The sequence below is a fragment of the Neovison vison genome, chromosome 11, assembly GCF_020171115.1.
Source record: "Neovison vison isolate M4711 chromosome 11, ASM_NN_V1, whole genome shotgun sequence".
In the NCBI taxonomy this organism is placed as follows: Eukaryota; Metazoa; Chordata; class Mammalia; order Carnivora; family Mustelidae; genus Neogale; species Neogale vison.
This window is the reverse complement of record NC_058101.1, coordinates 42,027,498-42,053,568: the sequence shown is the minus strand read 5'-3', so window position 1 is coordinate 42,053,568 and position 26,071 is coordinate 42,027,498. Positions and strand designations below refer to the sequence as shown.

Sequence of the window (26,071 nt, the reverse complement as noted above, 5' to 3'; positions counted from 1 at the left end):
ATTGACTTGATTGGTAACCCCACTTCCACACATACTGCACTCCTTTCTCCCTGCAAATTTATTTTGGTACAGCAACTTAACCTAAAAATCAAGTCAGATGATTTTATTCTGCTGTTGAAAATCTTTTGGTATCTTCCCCTTTCATATTAAATAAAAACTGAAGGCATTTCAATGTACTAGAAGGTAATACATCAATACTTTCTTCCTCTCTCCACCAGTATGAACTCCTCATTGGCCTCCTTGCTTTTCCTCAAAAGTAACAGACAAGCTGTTCACACAAAGTCTATGTACTTACTTGCTCTGCCTAGACCAATCTTTTTCTTTAATATTTGTATAACACCCTCCTTCACTTCCTGGGTTTTTGTGCAAATAACATCTCATAAATGAGATATAACCACCCAACACAAAATAAAATTAACTTTCATCCCAGCATTCTCCAATGGCTTTTACCTTTCTTGTATTTCTTTGTAACACCTTTCACCATCAACCATCAAACATTATTCTATTACCGGCTTATTTTCTTATTTGAGACAGAAAGAGAGAGAATTGGGGGGGGGGCAGAGGAAGAAGAAAACACCCCACTGCCTAGAAAGCCTGCTGGGGAGTTACATCCCAGGACCCTGAAACCATGACCCAAGCCAAAGACAGTCACTCAATGGACTGAGCCACCGAGGTGCCCCTCTATTATTGGTTTATTTCACTATTATATTTCAAAAGAATGTAAGCTCTTTGTGGTCAGGTATTTTATATGTTTTATTAATTGAAGTATTCTCAGAAAGGTAGCTGGCAGATTGTAAGGGCCCACTAAACATTTTTAAACTGTATTTTGTTGTTATTATTGGGCTCCTTTATGGGCTTTACCTCTTACGTTAGAAGTCTATCCTTCAGATGTAAGCAATAAGAACAGAGCCCTGCTGCCTGTTCAAATGAGTAAAAAGCCTGTATTAAGTGGATATTTTAAAAACTAAATGAATGGCTTAATAGTTGTTTATAGGGGGAAAGGGAACATATTTTCCATAGTTTAGAAATGGAGTTCTTTTATAGAGTTCTTGTACAAGCCTATACTATTGTACAATAATGGGCAGTTGTACATTACAATTATACAAACACTTTGGTAATTTATATCCTTTTTTTTGTGATTCATGACTGGATCATTTAATTCCTTAGGAGCATTATAGCATTTCAACTTTTCATGTTCAATAAACTTATTGGGGTTGCTACCTTTTTTATTCAAAAGGAGAAATAGTCATGATTTAATCTAAATAAAGTGTTATTGATTGTGTTGTTTTCTAGGAATGAGTCACACATGCTAGTTTAAAAGTTTTGTTGAATTTCCAAGTCTGTCACTGATAAAAACGTTTTGTAGATTAGTAACTTAATACAAAACAGAAAAGTTATGTAACACTCAATTGTTATACTATTTATGTTTCCATCTTGCATTGTAATAACACCAATCTTAACTCTATTTATGACAAATCATTGCCAGATGGCTTTCTGGCATTGATTGCATGATATGAAATCTAGTATAACTAAAAGTTTTTGGTTTTACTAGCATATCAATCAATTTAGAAAAATATATGTATTTGAATACAAGATAAAGTTTTGAATTATTTGGCAATCATAAACTAAATGGTTTTTTTTTGGTAAATTTTTATTTTCTAAAATTTCATTGAGCTCTTTTGCAATAAGAAACAAGTTACAAAAAATTAAGATTCATTTACCCCAATTCAAAATTATTAGGAATATAATCATAGAGGTTGAAGTATTAAAATATTGAACCCAAAATATTTTATTAGGTAAATTCATGAATGTTGAGCATTCACTGTTAAAATAATACTAATACTATTGATAGACTGGTAGAAGCCTAAAATCAAATATTTATTAAATATTTATATCCATATCTTTTCATGGCTTGGTAATTCATTTCTCTAGCATTAAATAATATTCCATTGTTTGCATGTACTACACTTTATTTGACCTTTCACCTATGGAAGGATATCTTGGTTGCTTCCAAGCTTTTGTCAGTTATGAATAAAACTACTATAGACATCTTTGTGGATATAGTTTTCATCTTCTTTGGATAAATACCAAGAACTGCTACTGCTGAATCATCTGGCAAGAATATGTTTAGTTTTGTAAGAAACTGCCAAGTTGTTTTCCATTCTTTATTCTCAATAGACATGGAAGAACATTCCTGTTGCTCCACATCCTCACCAACATTTAGTGTTCTGTTGTCAGTGTTCTGGATTCTGGGTATGTACTGGTGTCTCTTTTTTGTTTTAATTTGCATTTTCCTGATGACATATGATGTGAAGCATCTTTTTATATGCTTACTTGCCATCTGTAATATTTTCTTTTGTGAGGTATCTGCTAAGGTCTTTGGCTCATTTTTAATCAGGTTTTTCCCCCATTGTTGAGTTTTAAGGGGTCTTTGTGTATTTTTGATTAACAGTCCTTTGCTAGACGTGTATTTTGCAAATATTTTCTCATAGTCTGTGTTTTGCCTTTTCATTCTCTTGGCATTGTGTTTCACAGAGTAGACATTTTTAAGTTCAGTGCTTGTGCTTTTATATCTAAAGTAATTGCCAAAACCAAGGTCATTTAAATTTTCTTCTATATTACCTCCTACATGTTTCATGTTTAGATTTATAATCCAATCTGAGTTAATTTTTGTGAAGTGTATGATATCTGCCTGTATTTATTTTATTTTATTTTATTATTTTATTTTATTTTTATTTTATTTTTTATTTTTTTTATTTTTACTTTTTTTTTCCAATTTATTTATTTTCAGAAAAACAGTATTCATTATTTTTTCACCACACCCAGTGCTCCATGCAAGCGGTGCCCTCTATAATATCCACCACCTGGTACCCCAACCTCCCACCCCCCCGCCACTTCAAACCCCTCAGACTGTTTTTCAGAGTCCATAGTCTCTCATGGTTCACCTCCCCTTCCAATTTACCCAAATTCCCTACTCCTCTCTAACGCCCCTTGTCCTCCATGCTATTTGTTATGCTCCACAAATAAGTGAAACCATATGATAATTGACTCTCTCTGCTTGACTTATTTCACTCAGCATAATCTCTTTCAGTGCCATCCATGTTGCTACAAAAGTTGAGTATTCATCTTTCTGATGGAGGCATAATACTCCATAGTGTATATGGACCACATCTTCGTTATCCATTCACCCATTGAAGGCCATCTTGGTTCTTTCCATAGTTTGGTGACCATGGCCATTGCTGCTATAAACATTGGGGTACAGATGGCCCTTCTTTTCACGACATCTGTATCTTTGGGGTAAATACCCAGGAGTGCAATTGCAGGGTCATAGGGAAGTTCTATTTTTAATTTGTTGAGGAATCTCCACACTGTTCTCCAAAGAGGCTGCACATTTTTGAGGCTGTATATTGTTATTTTTACATGTTCACCGTTACTCCAGAACCATTTGTTTAAAAGATTATATTTTGCTCTCTTGTATTGCTTTTGCTTTTATATTAAATATAAAATATAACTGATATATATATTCTGTTCCTTTAATCCAGTCTTTCTGTGGTATTACAATATCTTGCTTACGATTATCATTATGGTAAACTTTGAAGTCAGTCCTCAGACTTTGTCCTCCTTCAACACTATGTTGACTATTGTGAGTCTTTGCTTCTCCATGTAAACTTTAAAATAAGTTTGTTAATATTAAAAAAAAAAGAAGAACTTGCTGGAATGCATTAATTGTATAGATAAACTTGGAAACCAGTGACCTCTTGAGCTTAGCAGGAGATAGACCATGGATAGCAGTTGTCACAGTGGTGCCTCTGGCAGAACCTATTACAAATTCCTAGGCAAAATGAGACCTCAAGGATCTGAGAGGATGTCTAAGAAGTACTTGAAACATCCCTTGGGTATGGTTTATTGAAGTGTCCACCTGTCTGAAAGCTGGGGAATCTAGATAAGGGAAGGAAAATTAGTTATGATAAAACATATCAACAAACATCAATAAATTTTGTAAAACTAATTATCATGGCCCCTATACAATATGACCAACAGAGGGACCACCAGAAGGAAAGCATCAGTTACGTTTATTGTGAATTTTTTATTCAAAATAAATCAATATGAGGGGAAAATACAATAAGAAAATTACCATTTTTTAAGTGGTAAACTTCTTACAAAATGGAATAGGTTTTATATTCTAAGAAGTATATTGAAAAGTAAAACATTAAAAAATAAAATTTTAATTTAAAAAAAGGTTAAAAATAGAAGAACCATTTTTCTTATAACTGGAAAATACACTTAATATATATCTATCAAAAATAACTTGTCATGTTTGGAATCATGAGCATATGGAAAAAAATAATATCAGAGGACAATACTTCTGTCATGTTTTGTGCCTTGTTAATATTTTTAAACAGTCACACAACATTTAGCTTTATTGAAATACCTGCTAAGATACCAGCAGTGCCTTTTGGAGCCAGTTCTATGACTACAAAATTAATTGCAAATATTCAAAATGTTTACTATGGTGTCACTATTTAGGGCCGCCACCAAGTATGTTTCAGAAGTAAGCATAAATGTTACTCTTCTGTAAGGCAAAAGGGCATGTTTTCAGGAGTTCCATCTGATGTACCAGGAGGTGAATCAGGTAATGATTTTTGTCTATAAAATAATTCACTTTTCAATCGAACATTCCTCATTCCACATTATAGTAATAGGAACTAGGCGGAGGCTAAAACAAACAAACAACTACAACTACAACAACTAGCTTTTCCTTCAGTGGAAAAGTAAATATAACCTTATGATTAGCCTGAAATTTATTTTTAAATATTTTTAAGATAAACGTTTTTGTTAGAAAACCATATATTTTATATTACTAAGAAAAAGCAGGCGAAGTTTCACTAACTTCTAAAAAGTCTAGTTACTTTTATTTATCTATTAACTCATTTCTTTATAAAGTAGAACATGATCACACCTATTGTATCTACCCAAGTTTGTATGCTTTGGTTATTTTATGTTTGCTATTTCCTTGCTTAATTTTTACAATATTTGATACATAATAGTAACTTTAAGTCCATCTATGGTTTAACAGAATTTGTTTGAACTTCAGTAAAATGTACCATACTTTTTGCACTGTCCTTGTTTTACTTCTCTATTAACTTTCCAAGATTTATTCACTTTAGAGTGTATAGCTATCATTTATTTTTATTTCTCCATAATGCTATGTTTACAAATTTGTATTTATCTGTACTTTTTTTTTTTAGATTTTTATTTATGTATTTATTTGATAGAGAGAGATCACAAGTAGGCAGAGAGGCAGGCAGAGAGAGAGGGGGAAGCATGCTCCCCGCTGAGCAGAGAGCCCGATGCGGGGCTCGATCCCAGGACCCTGAGATCATGACCTGAGCTGAAGGCAGAGTCTTAAACCACTGAGCCACCCAGGCGCCCCTGTACTTTTAAAAATATCTTAATTATATATCATTTCTCATCTCACGTAACACTCATGTTACTGATGCACTTATCAGATATTATGTAACTGAAAACCACAACTCAGCAACAATATAACACCATTTTTCAAAATTAAATGGCTTACCAGAATTCTTTAATTCTATCTTTTATTTGTATTAGATGACCCTTTATTCTGGTATTTGGCATTGTTCATATGAAGGAAAGTTTATAAGTTGATATTCCATAAATAGAAGGATTTATTATGATTGATTAATTATTTTTGTTTAGAATGCATAGAATATGGTTGATTTAATATTTCTATCTTACTCTCTGCTTGGAACACAGTGCTATCCACATAATAGCCACTAAAATATTAAGTTAGTTACCTAGACTTTAAACTGCATATTAATAGGAATAAAATACAGAACTCTTCTCAGATTGGGACACCTGGGTGGTTCAGTCTGTTAAATGCCTAGCCTTTAGCTCAGGTCATGATCTCAGGGTCCTGGGACTGAGTTTTGCAACAGATTCCCTGCTCAGCCGGGAGTTTGCTTCTCCCTCAGCCTGCTGCTCCCCCTGCTTGTGCTCTCTCTCACTCTCTCTCTTACAAATAAATAAAATTAAAAAAATAAATTCTTCTCAGATAGCTAATATAGAATATCATCTCTGTATTCATCAAAGGGAAAGTGCCATATAATAATGAAATTCAGACTACTTCACATTCATTTTTTTAACCAGTAAGAAAGTACTGGAAACAAGCCAAAAATGTCTTAAATGAATTAAAGAAATAGATTGATTTTCAATATACTTAATGTTTCTAAAATAAATTGCAAGATTTTTATACTAGACATCAGTGTAAATATTCATTATACAAGCGTATTCTGAAAATAAACCTGAGAAAACTACTTGACATATATGATGACAAAAACGAGTTTGACAAAGTCAGTTTGGGTAAAATTTAGAACAGCTACTACCTGAAACTCTTGTTCTATAATTTAATTATTTTAATTTACAAAAATACAAAAATAATATATCAGAGTAAGTATATTGATAGCTTTGAAGGTATGCTCTGGTTGTGCACTGTTTACTATTTAAAGGGGAATCAAATATGTGATGCTTATGGTGTGACTATATTAAAATTCAACAAGTTCAGAAGCACATGAGGAATAGAATAAAGACAAAAGATGACCCTTACTTATCTTAAAGATAGACAATGGTATATATGTGCTAGTTGGGGAAAGAATCCCGTCAGTAGATGGAGGATGTGGTAGTGGAAAAAAAAAAAAGACACAACGTTTTGGTTGAAACTTTAGCACTAAATTTAACAAAGTAAAATTGTGTGTTAATAGCCTTGAATAAAATCCAAACAATATTTTCAATTCATTGAAAATTATTTGGGAAAAATTTGAAAAATACAACTTGATAGGGATTCCAATAAAAGATTCTCAAACAATACAAGTTCCAGAATTTTCAGTATATTTTCCCTAAAAAGCCATTTGATTTAAATTAAAAAGAATTCTATTTACCTGCCACTTAAATAAGAGAAAATTATTTGGTTTTGTAATAAGTCAATAAAATAAATTAACATATCTTTAGAAAACAGACATGCACACTAATTTAAAAATAATAGTGCTTAATCTGTCCAGCAAACATTTGTAAAATTCTTTGCCATCAGCAGGCTCTGGAGTTCTGCTAGGTGAGTAAGGCCATGTATGTTACTGCTCAGAGTACTGACGCAAAGCAATTGTCTCCTTCACATCCATTTCTTGCTGTTGATATGTCATGCTATGTTGTTTAGAGATACGTAGATGGCCCTATATGAAGGCCTTTGTTTTGTGTGTATATGGGTGACTGTGATTTAACTTTCAAATAAGATGGCTCCTGATTTACAATGATTCAACTTATGATATATTTTGCAATGACGTGAAAGTGATACACATTCAGTAGAAACTATACTTTGAATTTTGAATTTGGGTCTTTTTATGGGCCAGTGACATGTGGTATGGTACTGTCTTGTGATGCTGGCTAGGGGCAGTGAGCCACAGCTCCCAGTCAGCTAGAAGATTACAGGGGTGAACACCTGATATACTTACAACTGTTCTATATATAACCATTCTTCTTTTTTTTAGTGTAATATTTAATAATATTGTGATATTTGATAATTTGTTATAAAATAGGCTTTGCTTAAGATGATTTTGCCCAAATGCAGGCAAATGTAAGTGTTCTGAGTATGTTTAAAGAAGGCTAAGGTTAGCTATGATATTTGATAGTTTAGGTGTATTAAATGCATTTTCAATTTTTTATGTGTTTCTCTGTACACAGCCCCCTTGTAAGCTGAGGAACATCTCTGTATGTATATGTAGCCTTGGTACGGCTTACATATTATTGGCATGAAACATCTAGAACAGTATGTGTGCCATATAATTGTCTACAACATCAAACAAGTTTCTTGAAAACTTGTGCCAAAGGGGTCATATCTTTAAGGATTCTTATTTTAGGAGGGTTCTCTCAAACGTAAGATTTTCAAAAGTTAAGTGAAAATCTGACCAAACTAAACATTTTTCCATTTTCCTTAGTGAGCAAAGACAGCTAAAATCCATTTGCCATTTTCAACACTGTACTCAATGATTGTAATTCTAATTTAAGAACAGATTATTTATATCAAAACCACATGTTGGCCCAATCTTATATAGTATTCATAAATCTCACTCAGAGCCTTGGATACTTTCATTTGTTGAGTCTGTATGGTACTACGGACATTCATCTTTTTTGACCTCATAGCTTCATGTATGTCTATACTTTTGAAAATATATGCATCATAGTTCCATTGTAAAATGTCTGGGTTATAAAATGTGCTATGCTATCAAAATGGTAATAAGAACACACAAATGACCTGATGTAATGAACTGGACCAGATTTCCAGATATCACATTTCATACCAGAAAGATTCAGTGGTAATTTTTAAAATGGCCAACTATACTTCGACTGAATTATAACTCATTTAACTTCTTTCTTTGTGTACAGTATTATACATTAGTCAGTATTATAGTAAATAAATACTTTGGACAAATGCAAATATGCTGTAATAAAAAATGTTTTTCTTCTTTCTTTTAGTCCTTTTAACTTGTAAAACTAGCCACAAATACCATGCCTCTCCCAAAATAATTTGCAATCCAAATTTATCTCTAAATGAATTTATTGCACAGAAAAAAAAATATATATATATATACACATTTACAGTAGACATGTTAAAAAATAGTTACACAACAGCAGGGCCCTAAATGTAAGCAGTATAGTTGTTTTGTTTTGTTTTGTTTTCTTTAAAAGAAAAAAAACAGGTTATGTGAAATATTGGAATTTTATTTCCAGCCTAGTATTTCAAGACAGTTAACTACACTTACGGTGTCAACAGCCTCTTGTTGGCAGTATGATTTTATTGGCTCCATGGAATAACAGCAAGAATTTAGTATTGCTTCTTTCTTTTATGACACACACAGAAAAAAAAAAAAATTGACACATTTACTCAAGACCAACCAGAATCATTTTAACCTATCAAAATTGATGGGAGGCCTTCACTGCCAAAGTCACTGCTGGGTTTTCACAATTCATTGCAGACAATCTGCTACTCCCATTATGATAAAGGAGAGAAGAGTCATAATCAGGGAAGAAAGCTAGATTAATACTTGTAATTATCATTGAATTATTTAGCCTGCTATAGGATTATTATTATTAGTGTCATTTGTTAATTTTCTCTCATTTTATTAAACGCAACTGTGAGTAATTACCCTACCTAATATTCCTCTGTATTGGTGACTAGCAAACATTCATGAAAATATCCATTAGCTACACATATAAAATGCTGCATTATCATGCTGTTGAATCAGAACATACCACTACCTGATCCTTTAGCTCTTTGAGGATTTGCAAATCAATTAATTATATGTTTCTTGATTCTTCCCATACAATTAGAAAATTTATAATAGAGTCCATGAACATTATTAGTTTTACCATTTTAAACCAGCAATCACACTTTGATTTTTACAACAAAAGCAGAAATATAAACACACACATTTGGATCAGTTTTCTGTTAGTCTGTCCGGACTTCAAAATCCTATTCCTCAAGATAATGCACACCAAAGTTCTGGATTAAACAAAAAATTAGATGGCACCTGAACACTTGGTTTAATATTCTCAAAAGGACTATGCAACTTATTTCTACATTATGACATTGTTTTACAAAGATCCACACTTTTATAATGTTAATATTTTTTAATAATCAATAAAGTCAATTAATCATGATTAAAAATCAAACATAAAAATTTCTACTTTTTGCTTTTGCCCCCTCCATTTGGAACTTATTTATAGCCTGATAATTAAAGATCCCTATGTTTATGGAAATCTGGACAGAAATAGCTCTAAGATCCCATTCAGAACTTGATATTAATCTAAGTCTTTTGGCTCCATTTATCCTGAGAGCAAAGAGTAGAACAAAGGATTTGAATACTGTTAGTTTATCTGGGAGATTATCCAAGGTAGAAAAGAATGGGAAAGTGAGACAGTAAAGAAGCAACTTTGTCATAAATGTACATTGTTGATATAATTGTTGCAGATAGAAAATGAAGGCTTGCTTTTACTGAAAGTTTCTGAGAAACTTCTTTAAGTTGTCCTCATGAAGACCTGAAAACTGACAATTTTATCTATGGTTCTTATTTCTACTTCACTGAGAGCTGTCCTCAGAGGACATTAACTCTCCTACACTTTGGGGTTGTGTTGGAGACATTCTAAGATGAGAGATAGAACGTGAGATGCTATCAGTGTTAAGTAACTGTAATTTCCCATGGAACTATCCACCACAGGTGTGGCTATAATCAGGTATTGGGCCTTGATATCAGAGGTATTTGAGGCAGTATCATTTTAGGTTAATCACTATATCTGAAATTTCCAAAAACTTCAACAGATGAAACTTTGATTTATAAATATAAAAATAAATCTACTGTATTCAAATTATTTTCATAGAAATTCACAGACAAAGCATCAATTGATTAATATTTAAGTGTTACAAAATACTGAACTGAAAGAATTTGGTCATATAACAACGTGTAAGAAGTAGAACTTAGGTTTAGGTTAGAACTCAGGATGCATTTGAGACTTAGTTAAGAAATTGAATGGAGGGACGCCTGGGTGGCTCAGTGGGTTAAGCCACTGCCTTTGGCTCAGGTCATGATCCCAGGGTCCTGGGATCGAGCCACAAATCGGGCTCTCTGCTCAGCAGGGAGCCTGCTTCCTCCTCTCTCTCTGCCTGCCTCTCTCCCTGCTTGTCATCTCTCTCTGTCAAATAAATAAATAAAATCTTAAAAAAAAAAAAAAAGAAATTGAATGGATGTCTGACTATCTTATAGGTTTGCTAAAAATCAGTGACTTTGTGTTCACGTGTGGCTATGCAGGAATTTTTAACTTTCTCTAAGAAGTTATTAGATTTGATTATATAATGGCAGTAAAGGATGGGGAAAAGCAAAGTACAAACCCCATAAAGACAAAGACACAGAGTATGAGAAAAGAGTAATAGATAAGAAGAATCAATGCATTTGAGGAAAATGGGAATTGAAATACACAATGATTGTTGATTTTTTTAGATGGAGACAACAAAACTAGCTTGCAAGAAGGAAATAACAGAAGACATGTTGTGATGTGATACAGAATCCTGGAAAAGGCAGTAACGCGGAATAAAGGAGTAGGGAGAGCATATCAGGTAATTTGGATAGGAAGGAGTTAGGAGATGATTGCTTGATAAATTTATATGGCCCACTTAAATGCACAGATTTCTCTTCTTTAATTTATATGGAGAACAGGGTGTTCTTTCTCTTCCCTTTCAGAGCACCAGAGGTGTACTCTTTCAGTTTCAGACTGAAAACCTGAAAAGCTCAGGACTCAGTTGCTTAAGCACAGGTGAGAGGACATATTTCAATTATGATTTACATTTTGCTGTATGTAGTAGACTGTCAAAAGTGGTTTAACCATATTTTTTCATTTAACAAGAAGACTACAGAGAGTGTTTTCTGGTGTTGGTTCAGAGTCTTAAGAAAGTCAAGTGAACTATCTTAGAGGTTTTCATGGCTTTTTTAGTCATGGTTGCAAAAATTGCTGTTGGAGTTCTCACTATTAAGCCCACATTTCTGGCAGAAAGATAGAGGTAAAAGAGAATGATATCTTGTATGACTGATACTCTGTCCTATGGTTACAATGTAACTAGAAAAGAGACAATAAAATATTTGATGTTGTTTTAAGTTTCCTTGTTGTCAATCCCTCAGTGCTTTCTGATATTAAGGGAAAAAGTAGATGGATATTGACCTGGGAACTATCAACACCTGTCAGTCTCTCTTGGATAACCAATATCTCTATAATCTCTTCTTCCCAGTTAAAAAAAAATATTTATAACCCACACTGTGCCATCTCAAGTTACTGCACCAAGATAAAATTACAATGATTTTCAGTCATTCCAAATGGACAGAATACCCTTCCTTATGATATCATATCTTATAAGATAGATAATTAGCTTGCTACCAATATACCCAGATGTGACTGTGGAAGAGACAGGAAAAAAAATAATAATATTTATATATTCCTTGGGTTGACCCTGTTTACACAGATGCATTACTATTAGAAAAGGTTGGTTTGGGACACTGGAATGAATTTACTGAATGGGTCTGTATGTAATTGGGTTGGAGGAAATTTTTAATTTCTACAAAAATTATTCGAATTCTATCTTATTCTCTTTTGTTAATTTTCACATGTTAACAAAGCCAACGTTTTTGTCTAGCAGACAAGATCTTAAATCCTAACAAAACTCAATTTTTTTCCTTTTTTTTTTTAAGTTTGAGAGCCTCATGTTCTCTCATGTTGCTTTAAATACAACTAAAAAAAAGGAGCTAAATGGGGCAGTAAGACCAGACTTTTTATTTTATTTTATTTATCTTATTTTTAATTAAAAAATTAAAGATTGTATTTATTTGAGAGAGAGAGAGAGCATGAGTGGGGCAGGGGGAGGTAGCTGCAGAGAGAGACTGAGAAGTATACTCCCTAATGAGCAGGAAGCCCGATATGGGGCTCGATCCCAGGATCCTGATTGAGATCATGACCAGAGACCAAGGCAGAAACATGTGCACAATCCCTTTTTTCTGGGAAACAATACTTTACAAGAGATGTTTGAAAAAGTACTGGGAATCAACTTTAATCAAAGATACAAAAATTTAATTGACTTTTGTAAAGCTACAGGGATCCAAATGATGGGAATCCCAGCCCGTTTAGGTTGTGAACCACAGAGTATTCTTCTCTGTAATATTTTATTTTCTTCCATGTCTACTAACTCCAGTCCAAGTTCACTGATCTCTGTTTAGATAGTGCAAAACATGGCAAAGAATACCAAACAAGTGCCCAATATTCTACATTTATTATATCATTTCTAACATATAGAAGTGTGTTATCAAGGCTGGTTCTGTGAACGAACATAGTTATGCTAAAGTGTGTTTTGTTCTCCAAGAAATTAAATGCATGATTATTACACAACTATAAAATACTTGTGTCAAGAATTTTTATTCAAAAATTAATAAGAGAAGCAGATATTAAAACTAGTTCACATGGTAATTTGGGATATAAGCAGAGTTGTGCAGCAGAAGTGCTCTGGGCCCATAATTTGGGTTATAGAATTTATGTTTTCTAATGAAAAATCATTAACTTGCATTATTGTTAACAAGAATCTTGTGCATTACCATCAGTTTTCTACATTATAACCTCTTGCTCTACAGTTTGTAAATAACTTTGTCAATAGCAAGCTAATAAACGGTGTGACTCCTATGGATTCAGATAATCTCCAGAGTTTCTTTTACATAATGCCCAGGACTCCATTGAAAGGACACCTAAGAATTTATTTTGCCTAAAAATTTGATCATTTTTTTCACTGTCCTTACCTATTTTCCAAACCTAGTCCTTTTGCTTCACCTTTCAGTCTACGGACAACCCTGTATCTGACTGACTTGTTAATTCTGGGAATGTTTTGCAGATTAATTTGCTTTTCAGAGGTGGTTCCTCTAATTGATGTCTAAGAACCCTAATTAGTTAAGAAAACTTTTTTTAAACATTTTCATTGCTATTTATTATTATTATTATTATTGTTAATATCTCGATTATAAATAATTCACAAGGGCATCCTTCTGACAAAAGACAAAGAGCTGGCTACTAGTAGAAAAAGTACATTTGACTATGTCAGTGAAAATGGTAAAGGGATTTGAGAAAACAAGGCAAAGCACTGGAATTATGTGTTAAAACTTTAAATATTATAGACACATTTACTTAATTTCTAATACTGTTGTTGCTTATAATTAAATAAGATGTTTTCCATGAACCACACATTACAGCAAATATATTGTTTATACAGATTAAATTTTCATCAAAAGGGACACCTGGGTGGCTCAGTTGGTTAAGCAGCTGCCTTCGGCTCAGGTCATGATCCCAGCGTCCTGGGATCAAGTCCCGCCTCGGGCTCCTTGCTCAGCCGGGAGCCTGCTTTTCCCTGCCTCTGCCTGCCATTCTGTCTGCCTGTGCTTGCTCTCTCGCCCTCTCTCTCTGATAAATAAATAAAATCTTAAAATAAATAAATAAATAAATAAATTTTCATCAAAAAATTGTAAGTGTACTTTATTGTAAGATCATGATCAGCACTTTGCAGATGAGAAAAGTGAAATTTAGAAAAGTATGTCTCTTCAAATCCCTCATACAATATCTGGCCTAGATAGAAGGATATACTATCACAATTGAGGAAGATAATTGAGATTACTTAAAATGATAAACTTTACTGTTTAGGTTTTTTAAAAGTTTGCCACAGATTCAGATTCTTTTAAAATATATATCTATTTTGTGTAAAGAGAATGCACTGAGAAGTAAAAAGAAAGTGATATATCAGTGCTACCAACTAATGGCTATAATATCATCACCTTATTTATGAACAATGAAACAGCGTGCAATATTTAAATAAATTTAAATAAATTCCTATTTATTTTATATATTAATAAATTTAAATAAATTCCTATTTATTTATTATTAAAGAAATTCTTCTAACAAACAGTATGTTTGAAGGTTGCTAGCAGAAAAGTGTTGCACTACATGGAAGTAATCATAAAATATGATCTAAAATTCTGCTTTCAAGAAGCTATAACAATAAGTACTGAGCATTAGCTATTATATGCTATGGATGAATAACTGAAATCTACATTTGAAACTAATGGCTCACTATATGTTAACTAATTGAATTTTAAAAAGTTAATAAAAAAATACCACTATTTTATAAAACAATATTCCCAACAGGCTCTTTTGCTTTAAAATACTCACTTTGTAATGAGAGTCATTACTTTTGTCTGGCCAATTCTTACATCACTGTTTATCCCTTCCCTGCTTTATCCCTTCCCAGTATCATTAAAGGCTCACTTGGGTAACCTAGAAGCCATGAGAAAGCTTGTAATAGATCTGGCTGGTTTTCACCAGCAATTTGACCACCATGAGCACAGGGAAGTCTATTGATAAAGGCTTTATTGCAATAAATTACAAATACATGGATGATTTTGAATTCTCTTTCTTGAGGTCTTGTTTCATGATAATAAATTTAGGGTGGCTTATTGGAATGGATATTATTAACATATTTTCATAGTTCTAAGTACATGGAATTGTAAAATAGATTAATGAATGTGGCAATACTGACAACTGTCCCCATTTTGAAATCAAATTACAGTGTACTGAGCTGAGGAGGCAGGCAGATTTGGGATTATGAGTGAAATAATTTTAAAAAGTCTTAGGGGTATGATCAGACTATTGGGTAATTCAGTAGAAAAATGTCAACTGATTGAGATTCTGTGTTCCCTGATTTCAGAGAGAAGTTAAGATAAATAAGTAACACGAGGAAGCCAAACACAAATGATAATTTTTTGCCAGGGTGTGTATACATCTGTTTATCTTCTTGCTTTACCACTAAGGTTGCTCCTAGAGGAGAGTTTAAATATGTGTTGGAGCTAATCTCTGTGGATTACACAAGAAACCACATCCTACAGCTCTCCCTGAAACACCCCTTATGATTTCAATGTAATTTGGTTTTTGCATTTTTAGAAATAACAAAATACTTTGCAAATTCATCTACTTTATTATTTCTACAAGTTACTACCACAAGTGAGTCAGCTGACTCCACATTTTAACACAGTGACAGTCACAGAGGAATGGAGGAATGAGTAGAGTTATCAATATATGTGCTTTTAAGAAGTATGACAGGGTAGCAGCTATTTCCAGGAACCAAAACATGGGTCAGGCAGCTGTGCAGGAAAAGTGATGGAATAAATGACTCATTTCAGAGGAGTTCTATAACATATTAGTTCTATAATGTATCTTCAGCACCCAATCACCCACGCCGATCTAAAGATAAGGATTTACAGTTAAGGTCCCATTTATGATTTGACTGGTAGGGTCTGAATCATTTTTACTGTTGTTTTGACTATTACTTGAAACCTATAGTAGTACTTGGGATATGTGTTGTGTATTCTGTGAACATGTGCTATTTTTAGATTAGATAATTCCTGTCTCGAACCCCTGTTAATTTGTTTGTTTTTGTTTATTTGTTAGTGGTTTCAGCAAATGGATATATCTGAAAAATTGCAAAGCCACTATTAAAATAAGTTACTATTATATATAGCATGGAATTGCACATTCCTCCTTTGAATCCGACAGAGTTTCACCATATCCTTAACAATTTGGGAAAAACATGCTATTATTTTTCTTTATAAAATTTCTCCTGTTAGGCTGTGATGGTTGTCATCAGCAGTAACTCCTCTGAAGGCTTTGTCAAAAGAGTTGAAAAAATTGGAAAGGTGTGAATGAAGCTGTTTGCTGAATATAAAGAAAAGAGCATTGAAGTACAATTCACACTCTTACTTCTTCTATGCTTTCAGATGTTTGACATTTGAAAATTTTGCTTCTAGAAGAGATGCCCTATATAATTCTTACTTAAGGAACAAGTTGCTTTTATATATATTTTTTTTATTATTCTACCATTCAAGTATTTCCATTTAAATGAAATTCAATATCATTTAAAAAAATAATCAAAAGTGCAGCCAGTATTCAATTTCTGGGCTAAATAATTTTAGAAAGCTTTGTGTTATTGAACCTACAGGGTTTTTCTGTAGTTTTAACTCTTTCTTTCTGTGATTTTTCCCATTAGTCACGTAAGTGACTGCAATATAACAGACATTGAGGATAAAGAAGGGCTGAATAGAACAATCCTTGGCCTCATGAAGTTGAGAATCTAGCAAGGGAGTCAAACAATTCAATCATTCAGAGACAATTTATTGAGTGCCTGGCCTAAGATGAGCACAACAAAACCCCAGCCCAAAGGAATCATTTTAATGGGAGAGATAGATAATAGGTAAGCCAACTTTAAAAAAAAAAAATTGTACTGGTTTTTCTTTAATAGTGATGCATATTTGAACTAAATAAGCACATTTTAAAAAGAGCAGTGATTGAGAAGAGGTTTTTTAACTGAGTGGTCCGAAAAGGCCTCCCTGAAAAAGTCTGTTTTGAACAGATTTCTGAGTAATATCAGCTATGAAGCTGCTTAAAGATCTCAGGGATGGGTGATTTTTCCAGTCAAAAAACTGTAAAGGCTCCAAAGTCACAATACAGCTGTAAGTTTCTCTAATAAAGTAACTTCTGACAAAGAATGAGAAGAAATAACTAACTCAGGTTTGAAAGAAAAGAGACAGACTTTCTATGGAATTAATATTTAATTAAAGCTCTAAAGGACAAAAATATAATAGAGCAAAATTCTGGTGACGCTGATAAACCTAATGAAAGATCATAAGCAAGGTGTGGGTAGCAAAGAGTGTGTGGGAATGTTGGCAAGAACAGTGGGGAAGAGTCATCCCTGAACATGTTCTTAAATGAAGCAATTCTTGTGTTGTGTTTTAAAGGGTAAATTGGAATTTGCCTAAGTGATTAGAGAAGGATGCCTCAGCTTATGGAAGTTCAAAGCCATAAAGATGTGATAAACTACTGCAGATATTTTCGTGTATATTTGTTGTTGCTTCTAGTAATGGTGATCTAAAAACTCCTACTTAAGGACAACTAAAAATCTAGACAAAATAACTTTTAAAGTTAAAAATATCAGAATGATTATAAAAATAAGTGAGGGATTACTGGGCCAAAATACGAAATACAATGAGAGCCTAGAGATATATGCCCTGAAGCCATTTTAGCTATGAGAGCATTTGAAACTGCTAAAACACACTGAGCTGTGTTTTTAATAGACTCTTGATACTAGAGAAACAAAATTCAAAATCAAGCAGCGATCAAATTTGAGGACGTTGGTACAATCCAAATTTAAGTTGAGATCCCCAAAGCACAAGGAGAAGTAGAAATAAGACTATAGCCTACCTTGCCTTCTGTGTAAACTGAGAAAGTCAATCACTGAATTTGGAGTATGATTGTCTTGTAGAGTCTCAGATATAAGAGAAAATCCTGCCAAGGAGGACCATACCATTATTATAGCTCTTAATTATCCCTACTCAATAAGAGTTTCAAATATAATGTCTTGAACATAGCAAAATGTAACAAAGCACACAAAGAAAAACCATTAACAAGATTTGATAGACAAAATGGGATTAAGTATGATAGTAAAATGATCAATAAAGATTGTAAAATAGCTTGATTACTCTGCTCAAAGAAATGAGAGGGGCAGCAAATTGAACAAAAATCTGAAACTAAAAATGATATTGAGAAAGATTTTATAAATGAACCAAATGGATACTCTAGAACTTTAAAGATAAGACAGCTAATTTAAGATACCACAGGGGTGCCTGGGTGGCTCACTTAATTAAACCTCCAATTCTTTTTCTTTTTTTTTTAACACCTTAATTTTATTTTATTTCTTTCATTTTGGATCAGGTCATGATGTCAGGGTTGTGAAATAGAGCCCAGAGTTGGGCTCTGTGCTGAGCCTGGAGCCTGCTTAAGATTCTTTTCCCTTCTTTTTCTATCCCTCCCTGCGCTCTCCCTCGTTCGCTCTCTCTTGCTTGCTAATAAATAAATAAATAAATAAATAAATAGATAATAGAGAAAGCAAAATAAAAGCAGATTATGAAAATAAATATAAAGATTTTGAAATGAAAACAAGTTCAAAATAAAATAGAGAAGACCTACACAGCTAAAAGTTCATTCAGAAAATCTACTATTAAAGAAGTCAGTATGACACAATGTTAAGATATCAAAAGATTTGAGCATGTACTTTACAGAAAGGGTAATCCAAATGGCCACTCATATATAAAAACTGTTTATCTTTATTATGAATCCGGAATTAAACTAAATTAAATTAAAATTAAATTAAAACCTAGAATGGCATACTATTACACACTTACCATATTGGGCAACAGTAAAAATATCTTGCAAGAATGTGAAAGAATGACAGTGTCCATAATAAAAACATTTGAGGTAAGTTGGACAATATTTAGAAAACTTAAAAATAAAAAAAAAATTGTTCCATTCCTAGAAATACAACATGAAACTGAATGAATATTTTCACCAGGATATGCAAACAGATGATTATAGTTATTTCATTCATAACGGCAGATCAGTAGTGGTATATTTGCACAATGTTACATTAAATAAGAGAGAATATTAACAAACTGGGAGGAGAGGCTAGGTTGTTATCATAAAGAGATCTTCTATGGTGCTGATTATGTTCTATTTCTCAAAATCTTTAAGTTAAAAAAGTTTTCAAATTTATATCTAGATAGATAGATAGACAGATGATAGATAGATAGATATCCCAGAAGCTGCAATGCTAGGATAAGACCAGGCTTTAAAGGGCTTTTTTATACTCTACTAAATACTTTAAACCATTCATTATATCATAGCTCAGTGTTCAAATCTCCATTGTTTCCTCAGTTTCCTAATATTTATCTTAAGGTAACCTGATCTAAACTTTTGATCACCTTTGTCTAAATATTTCTATTTTAACAAAGTCCTTTTTAACACTCAGAGACTAAAACTTAGAAAAATACTATGATTGTTATCTCACTAGAGTGGAAAAGATATAGTTACCCATTAACTAATGATATCCATGTCTACATTAGATCCATGACATTTTTAATTCTTGGGAGCTTTTGGTTAAATGAATTTTCTAAGCTTCCTTTAAATGAAGCTTTAAGCCATCACCACATGAATAAAATTAAAGAACTAAATGAAAACAAGCCAAGTATTTACAGAGTAATAGAATGTGCAGTGGAAAGAGTACAATTCTGAAATCATAAAGCCTAAATTAGTGTGATGCATCTTTACTAGCCATGTAATCATAAACCAGTTATCTAAATGTGTTAGCCTCAGTTTTTTCACCCATGAAATGGTGATGATAATACTTATTATGCAGAGTTGTTGTGTGGATGTAATGAAGCATGGAGCATGAGAGTCTCATATTCCATGCTAAAATGATAGCTATTTTTATACTTATAATAATTCTAATAATAGTAATTAAATTGTTCAAAATGATAATATTCATTTATATTGAGGCATTGTATTGACTATTCATAGACACATTTACCAAAATAAATTTCATTTTGCTTTATCCCCTCTGAGGATATATATTCCCTAATTCAATATGAATCTCATTATGAATAATAATTATCATAATAAATATGCTGATTTTTCTTCTATTTATTTTTAGGGAAGTATCCTTTACTGTTGAACATAAAGAAACTTAAGCAAGTCTGTCTTGTTCAAAATTTGCATGCTGCTTTCTTATGAAACTAGATTATAGAGTTGTATGAAATAAATTCATACAGTTAAGACATTTATGTTTGGAAAACTGGGTGGTAAGTTTAGTATTTCAAAAGAAGATTTTAAATTTTAACCTTAAAACTGAGCTCTTTCAGCCTTATTTATAGACCATCCTTCATGCTTCATAAGTATTCTTTCCTTGTAAACTAAGTAATAGATTTGTCACAGTGTATATAACTAAAATGGATTTTATATTCTATTATTTCAGAGTTAGTTGCAGTTTCTACTTCCTTACTTCCTTTTTTGAAAAATAGATTAATTCTACAAAAAGTTTTTTCCAGCTTTATTGAAAAATAATCGACATATTATAATTTGTAAATTTAAGAAATGATTTCTTTTAACACTGCAACTTTTAACATTGTGTAAATTTTGTACAATTTGATAAATTGATATACATCTGTATTGAAATATAATCTACATAAAAATGTTAATACATCTACTATCTCATATAGTTGCCACTGTTTTTTATGCATGTATCGTAAGGAATTTTAAGATCTACTCTCTTAGCAACTTTTATGTATATAGTACAGTAGAGATAAACTTCAGAGGTCTTGTGGGTTTTGTTCCAGACCACCTCAATAAAGTCATTATCTCAATAAACTAAGTCAAATTATTATTATTATTATTTTGGTTTCCCAGTGCATATAAAAAATAAACACTATACTGCACTGTTCAAAAGCATTATGTCTTTAAAGAAAAACAATGTATATACCTTAACTAAACTAGTTCAGAGTTTTCAGTGGGTCATAATTACTGATCTCAGATCACCATAACAAATACATAAATAATGAAAAAATTTGAAATATTGCAAGATTACCAACATGTGACAGACACAAAATGAACAAATGTTGTTCGAAAAATGGTGGCAGCAGACCTATTTTATACAAGATTGCTATAAACTTTCAACTTGTCAGAATGTGATAGATGCAAAGTTTAATAAAGGGAAGCACAATAAAAAAAAGTATGTATATATTATTAACTATGATCATCATGCTGTACATTAGATACCCAGAACTTTTTCATATTATAGTTGCAAGTTTGTACCCTTTGACCACCTTACTCCACCCCAGGTTCACCCCTTGTTAACTCAACTCTAAGTTTCCATTAGTTTGCCTTTTCTTCAGATTCTGTATGTAAGGGATATCATAATACATAAATTAAAAAATATATATAAAATCTTTGAAATATTTTATAATACCTTCAAGATCCATCCATGCTGTTGTAAATGGCAGTATTTCTTCATTTTTCATGGTTAAGTAGTATTCCATAGTATATATTTACCATACTTATTTTATTCATTCATCCATTAATGGATACTGAAGTTATTTCCATCTTTTTCTTAGAGTTAATAATTTTATAATGAACATAAGAGTGCAGATATGTCTTCGAATAGTGACTTCGTTTCCTTTAGATATATACCTAGAAGTGGGATTACTGAATCATATGGTAATTTTACTTTTAATAATATGAATAATCTCCATATTGTTTTCCATACAAATTTATATCCATACTGTTTTCCAAACAAATTTATATCCCTATTTATATTCCATACAAATTTATATCCCTATCACATTAAATGCATAAGTTCCTCATTTCCCCAATATTTACCAAAATTTGTTAGTTTTAATTTTTTGGTAGTATATATTCTAATAGGTAGTAATACCTTGCTGTGTTTTTCAGAGGTAAACAACAACAACAACAACAAAATGACTTTGCCCTGAGTTTTTACGTTGAGCACTTTTTAATGCTCCTGTTGGTCATTTATATAACTTCTTTGAAAAAAAAAAGTCTATTGAGATCCTTTTGCTATTTTTTAAATTATATATTTTTTTCTATTTGTATCTGTTAGTTATTAACCTCTTTTCAGATATAAGATTTGTAAGTATTTTCTTCCATTCTGTAGATTGTGTTTTCATTCTCTCTCTCTCTTTTTTTTTTTTTTTTTTTTGGCAAAGCAGAAACTTTAGTTTGATGTAAACCCATTTATTTATTTTTGCTTTTTTTGCTTGTGTTTTTGGATTTTTGTTTTTTTTTGCTTGTGTTTTTGGTCTGGTATCCAAAAAACTATTGGCAAGACCAATGTCAAGAATTTTTCCTGTTTTCCTTTAGGAATTTTAGTTTCATGCATCACATTTAAGTCTTTAATCTATTTCAAGTTAAGATTTATGAGTGATATAAGGTTCTTGTTTCATACTGTTTTATGTGACTATTCAGTTTTAAATATTATTTATTGAACAGACTATCTTTACCCATTACATATGTTGGCCCCTGTCAAATATTAGGTGACTGTATGAAAGGATTTATTTCTGGACTCTCAATTGTGTTCTACTTGTTTATTGGTCTGTTTTTATGCCAGTATACTTTATTGTTTTGAGCATGAGGGCTTTGTAGTATAGTTTCAAATCAAGAAGTGTAATTTCTCTTCTTCATTCTTTCTCAGAACTGCTTTGCTTATTTGTTGTCTTTTATGGTCTCATATAAATTTTAGGATTCTTTACTTACTTCTGTAAAAAAATAACATTGGATTTTTTTTTAAAAGATTATTTATTTATTTATTTGACAGAGAGATGACAAGCAGGCAGAGAGGCAGGCAGAGAGAGAAGAGGAAGCAGGCTCCCTGCTGAGCAGAGAGCCTGATGCGGGGCTTGATCCCAGGACCTGGGATCATGACCTGAGTCGAAAGCAGCGGCCTAACCCACTGAGCCACCCAGGCGCCCCTAACATTGGATTTTTGATGGGAATTGAATTTACAGATGGTTTTCGGTAGTATGGACATTTTAACAATTTTAATTCTTACCATTCATAAATATGGGCTATCTTTCCATTTGTGTCTCCTTCAATTTCTTCAATCAATGTCATAGTTTATGGGGTACAGATCTTTCATCTTCTTAGTTAAATCTTTTCCTAAGTATTTTATTATTTTTGATGCTATTGTGAATTAGATTTTCTTTATTTTTTCAGATAGTTCATCATTAGCGTGTTAAAATGCTCCTGTCTTGTGCTTACTTTGGCAGCACATATACTAAAATTGGAATGATGCAGAGAAGATTAGCGTGATCACTGAACAAGGATGACATGAAAAACTGGGAAGCATTCCATATTAAAAAAAACAAAACAAAACAAAATTCTTGTCTTTTATATATTGATCTTGTATTTGGCAGCTTTACTAAATTTGTTTATTCAAATTTTTTGTGAAGTTTTTAGGATTTTTTGACATGTAAGTTCATGTTATCCAAAAAAAGAAAATTTTACTTCTTCCTTTTTTTTTTTTTTTTTTTTTTTGGAGACTTTTATTTCTTTGTGCTCTTTGTTTCTCTGGCTAGGACATCCAGTACTATGTCAAATGAGAGTAGTAAAAGTGGACACACTTGTCTTGTTTCTGATCTTTAAAGGTAAAACTTTCAAACTTTTTTGATTGAATATGAGGTTAGCTCTGGGCTTGCAATATGTAGTTTTTTTTTTTTTTAATGGATTTTTTAAATTTTTTTAAATTTTTTTATAAACATATAATGTGTTTTTATCCCTAGGGGTACTGGTCTGTGAATCACCATATTTGCACATTTCACAGCACTCACCATAGCACCTACCCTCCCCAATGTCCATACCCCCACCACCCTCTCCCAACACACCTCCCCCCAGCAACCCTCAGTCTGTTTTGTGAGATCTAGTCTTTTATGGTTTGTCTCCCTCCCAATCCCATCTTCTTTTATTTTTCTTTTCATACTCCCCAAACCGCCTATGTTGCATCTCCACTTCATCATATCAGGGAGATCATATGATAGTTGTCTTTCTCAGATTGATTTATTTCGCCAAGCATAAGACCCTCTAGTTCCATCCATGTCATCACAAATAGCAGGATTTCATTTCTTTTGATGGCTGCATAGTATTCCATTGTACATATATACCACATCTTCTTTATTGATTCATCTGTTGAAGGACATTTAGGTTCTTTCCATAGTTTAACTATTGTGGACATTGCTGCTATAAACATTCAGGTGCATGTGCCCCTTCAGAATGCCACATTTGTATCTTTAGCGTATATACCCAGTAATACAATCACTGGGTCATAGGGTAGTTCTATTTTCAGCTTTTTGAGGAACCTCCACGCTGTTTTCCAGAGTGGTTGCACCAGCTTGCATTCCCATGTACAGTGTAGGAGGGTTCCCCTTTCTCCACATCCTCGTCAGCATCTGTCATTTACAGACTTGTTCATTTTAGCCATTCTGAAAGGTGTGAGGTGGTATCTCATTCTGGTTTTGATTTGTGTTTCCCTGATGCTGAGTGATGTGGAGCATTTTTTCATGTGCCTGTTGGCCATTTGGATGTATTCTTTGCAGAAATGTCTGTTCATGTCCTCTGCCCATTTCTTCATTGGATTATTTGTTCTTATGGTGTTGAGTTTGATAAGCTTTTTATAGATTTTGGATACTGGCCCTTTATCTGGTATATCATTTGCAAATATCTTCTCCCATTCTGTCAGTTGTCTTTTGGCTTTGTTAACTGTTTCCTTTGCTGTGCAAAAGCTTTTTGATCTGATGAAATCCCAATAGTTCATTTTTGCCCTTGCTTCCCTTGCCTTTGGCGATGTTCCTAGGAAGAAGTTGCTGCTGCTGAGGTCAAAGAGGTTGCTACCTGTTCTCTCCTCAAGGATTTTGATGGATTCCTTTCTCACATTATGCTTCTTCATCCATTTCCAGTCTATTTTCATGTATGGTGTAAGGAAATTGTCCAATTTCATTTTTCTGCATGTGGCTGTTCAATTTTCCCAACACCATTTGTTGAAGAGACTGTCTTTTTTCCATTGGACATTCCTTCCTGCTTTGTTGAAGATTAGTTGACCATAGATTTGAGGGTCTATTTCTGGGCTCTCTATTCTGTTCCATTGATCTATGTCTGTTTTTGTGACAGTTCCCTACTATCTTGATGATGACAACTTTGTAATAGAGCTTGAAGTCTGGATTGTGATGCCAACAACTTTGGCTTTCTTTTTCAATATTCCTCTGACTATTCGAGGTATTTTCTGGTTCCATATAAATTTTAGGATTATTTGTCCCATTTCTTTGAAAAAAAATGGATGGGATTTTGATAGGGATTGAATTAAATGTGTAGAGTGCTTTAGGTAGCATAGGCATTTTCACAATATGTGTTCTTCCAATACAGGAGCATGGAACATTTTTCCATTTCTTTGTGTCTTCCTCAATTTCTTTCACGAGTACTTTAGAGTTTTCTGAGTATAGATTCTTTGTCTCTTTGGTTAGGTTTATTCCTAGGTATCTTAGGGTTTTAGGTGCAATTGTAAATGGGATTCACTCCTTAATTTCTCTTTCTTCTGTCTTGTTGGTATAAAAAAAATGCAACCAATTTCTGTGCATTGATTTTATATCCTGACACTTTACAGAATTCCTATACAAGTTATAGCAGATTTGGAGTGGAGTCCTTTAAGTTTTCCACATACAGTATCATATCATCTGCAAACAGTGATAGTTTGACTTCTCTTTTGCCAATTTGGCAAATTTTGGATGCCTTTAATTTCTTTTTGTTGTCTGATTGCTGAGGCTAGGACTTCTAGTACGATGTTGAATAGCAGTGGTGATAACGGACATCCCTGCCGTGTTCCTGATCTCAGCGGAAAAGTATTCAGTTTTTCTCCATTGAGAATGATATTTCCAGTGGGTTTTTCATAGATGGCTTTGATAATATTGATAGTATGTGCCCTCTATCCCTACACTTTGAAGAGTTTTAATCAGGAAGGGATACTGCACTTTGTCAAATGCTTTTT

At 32.7% G+C, this 26,071-nt stretch overlaps 1 non-coding gene and 1 pseudogene across 1 annotated transcript; one reads left to right on the top strand and one right to left on the bottom strand.

Annotated features, from left to right (window-relative positions):
• Positions 1–26,071, bottom strand: part of LOC122890215 — a 50,832-nt pseudogene that overhangs the window by 3,157 nt on the left and 21,604 nt on the right.
• On the top strand, positions 23,291–23,397 carry LOC122890704. Its single transcript, XR_006381151.1, has one exon. It is a non-coding gene; the product is annotated as a U6 spliceosomal RNA (small nuclear RNA).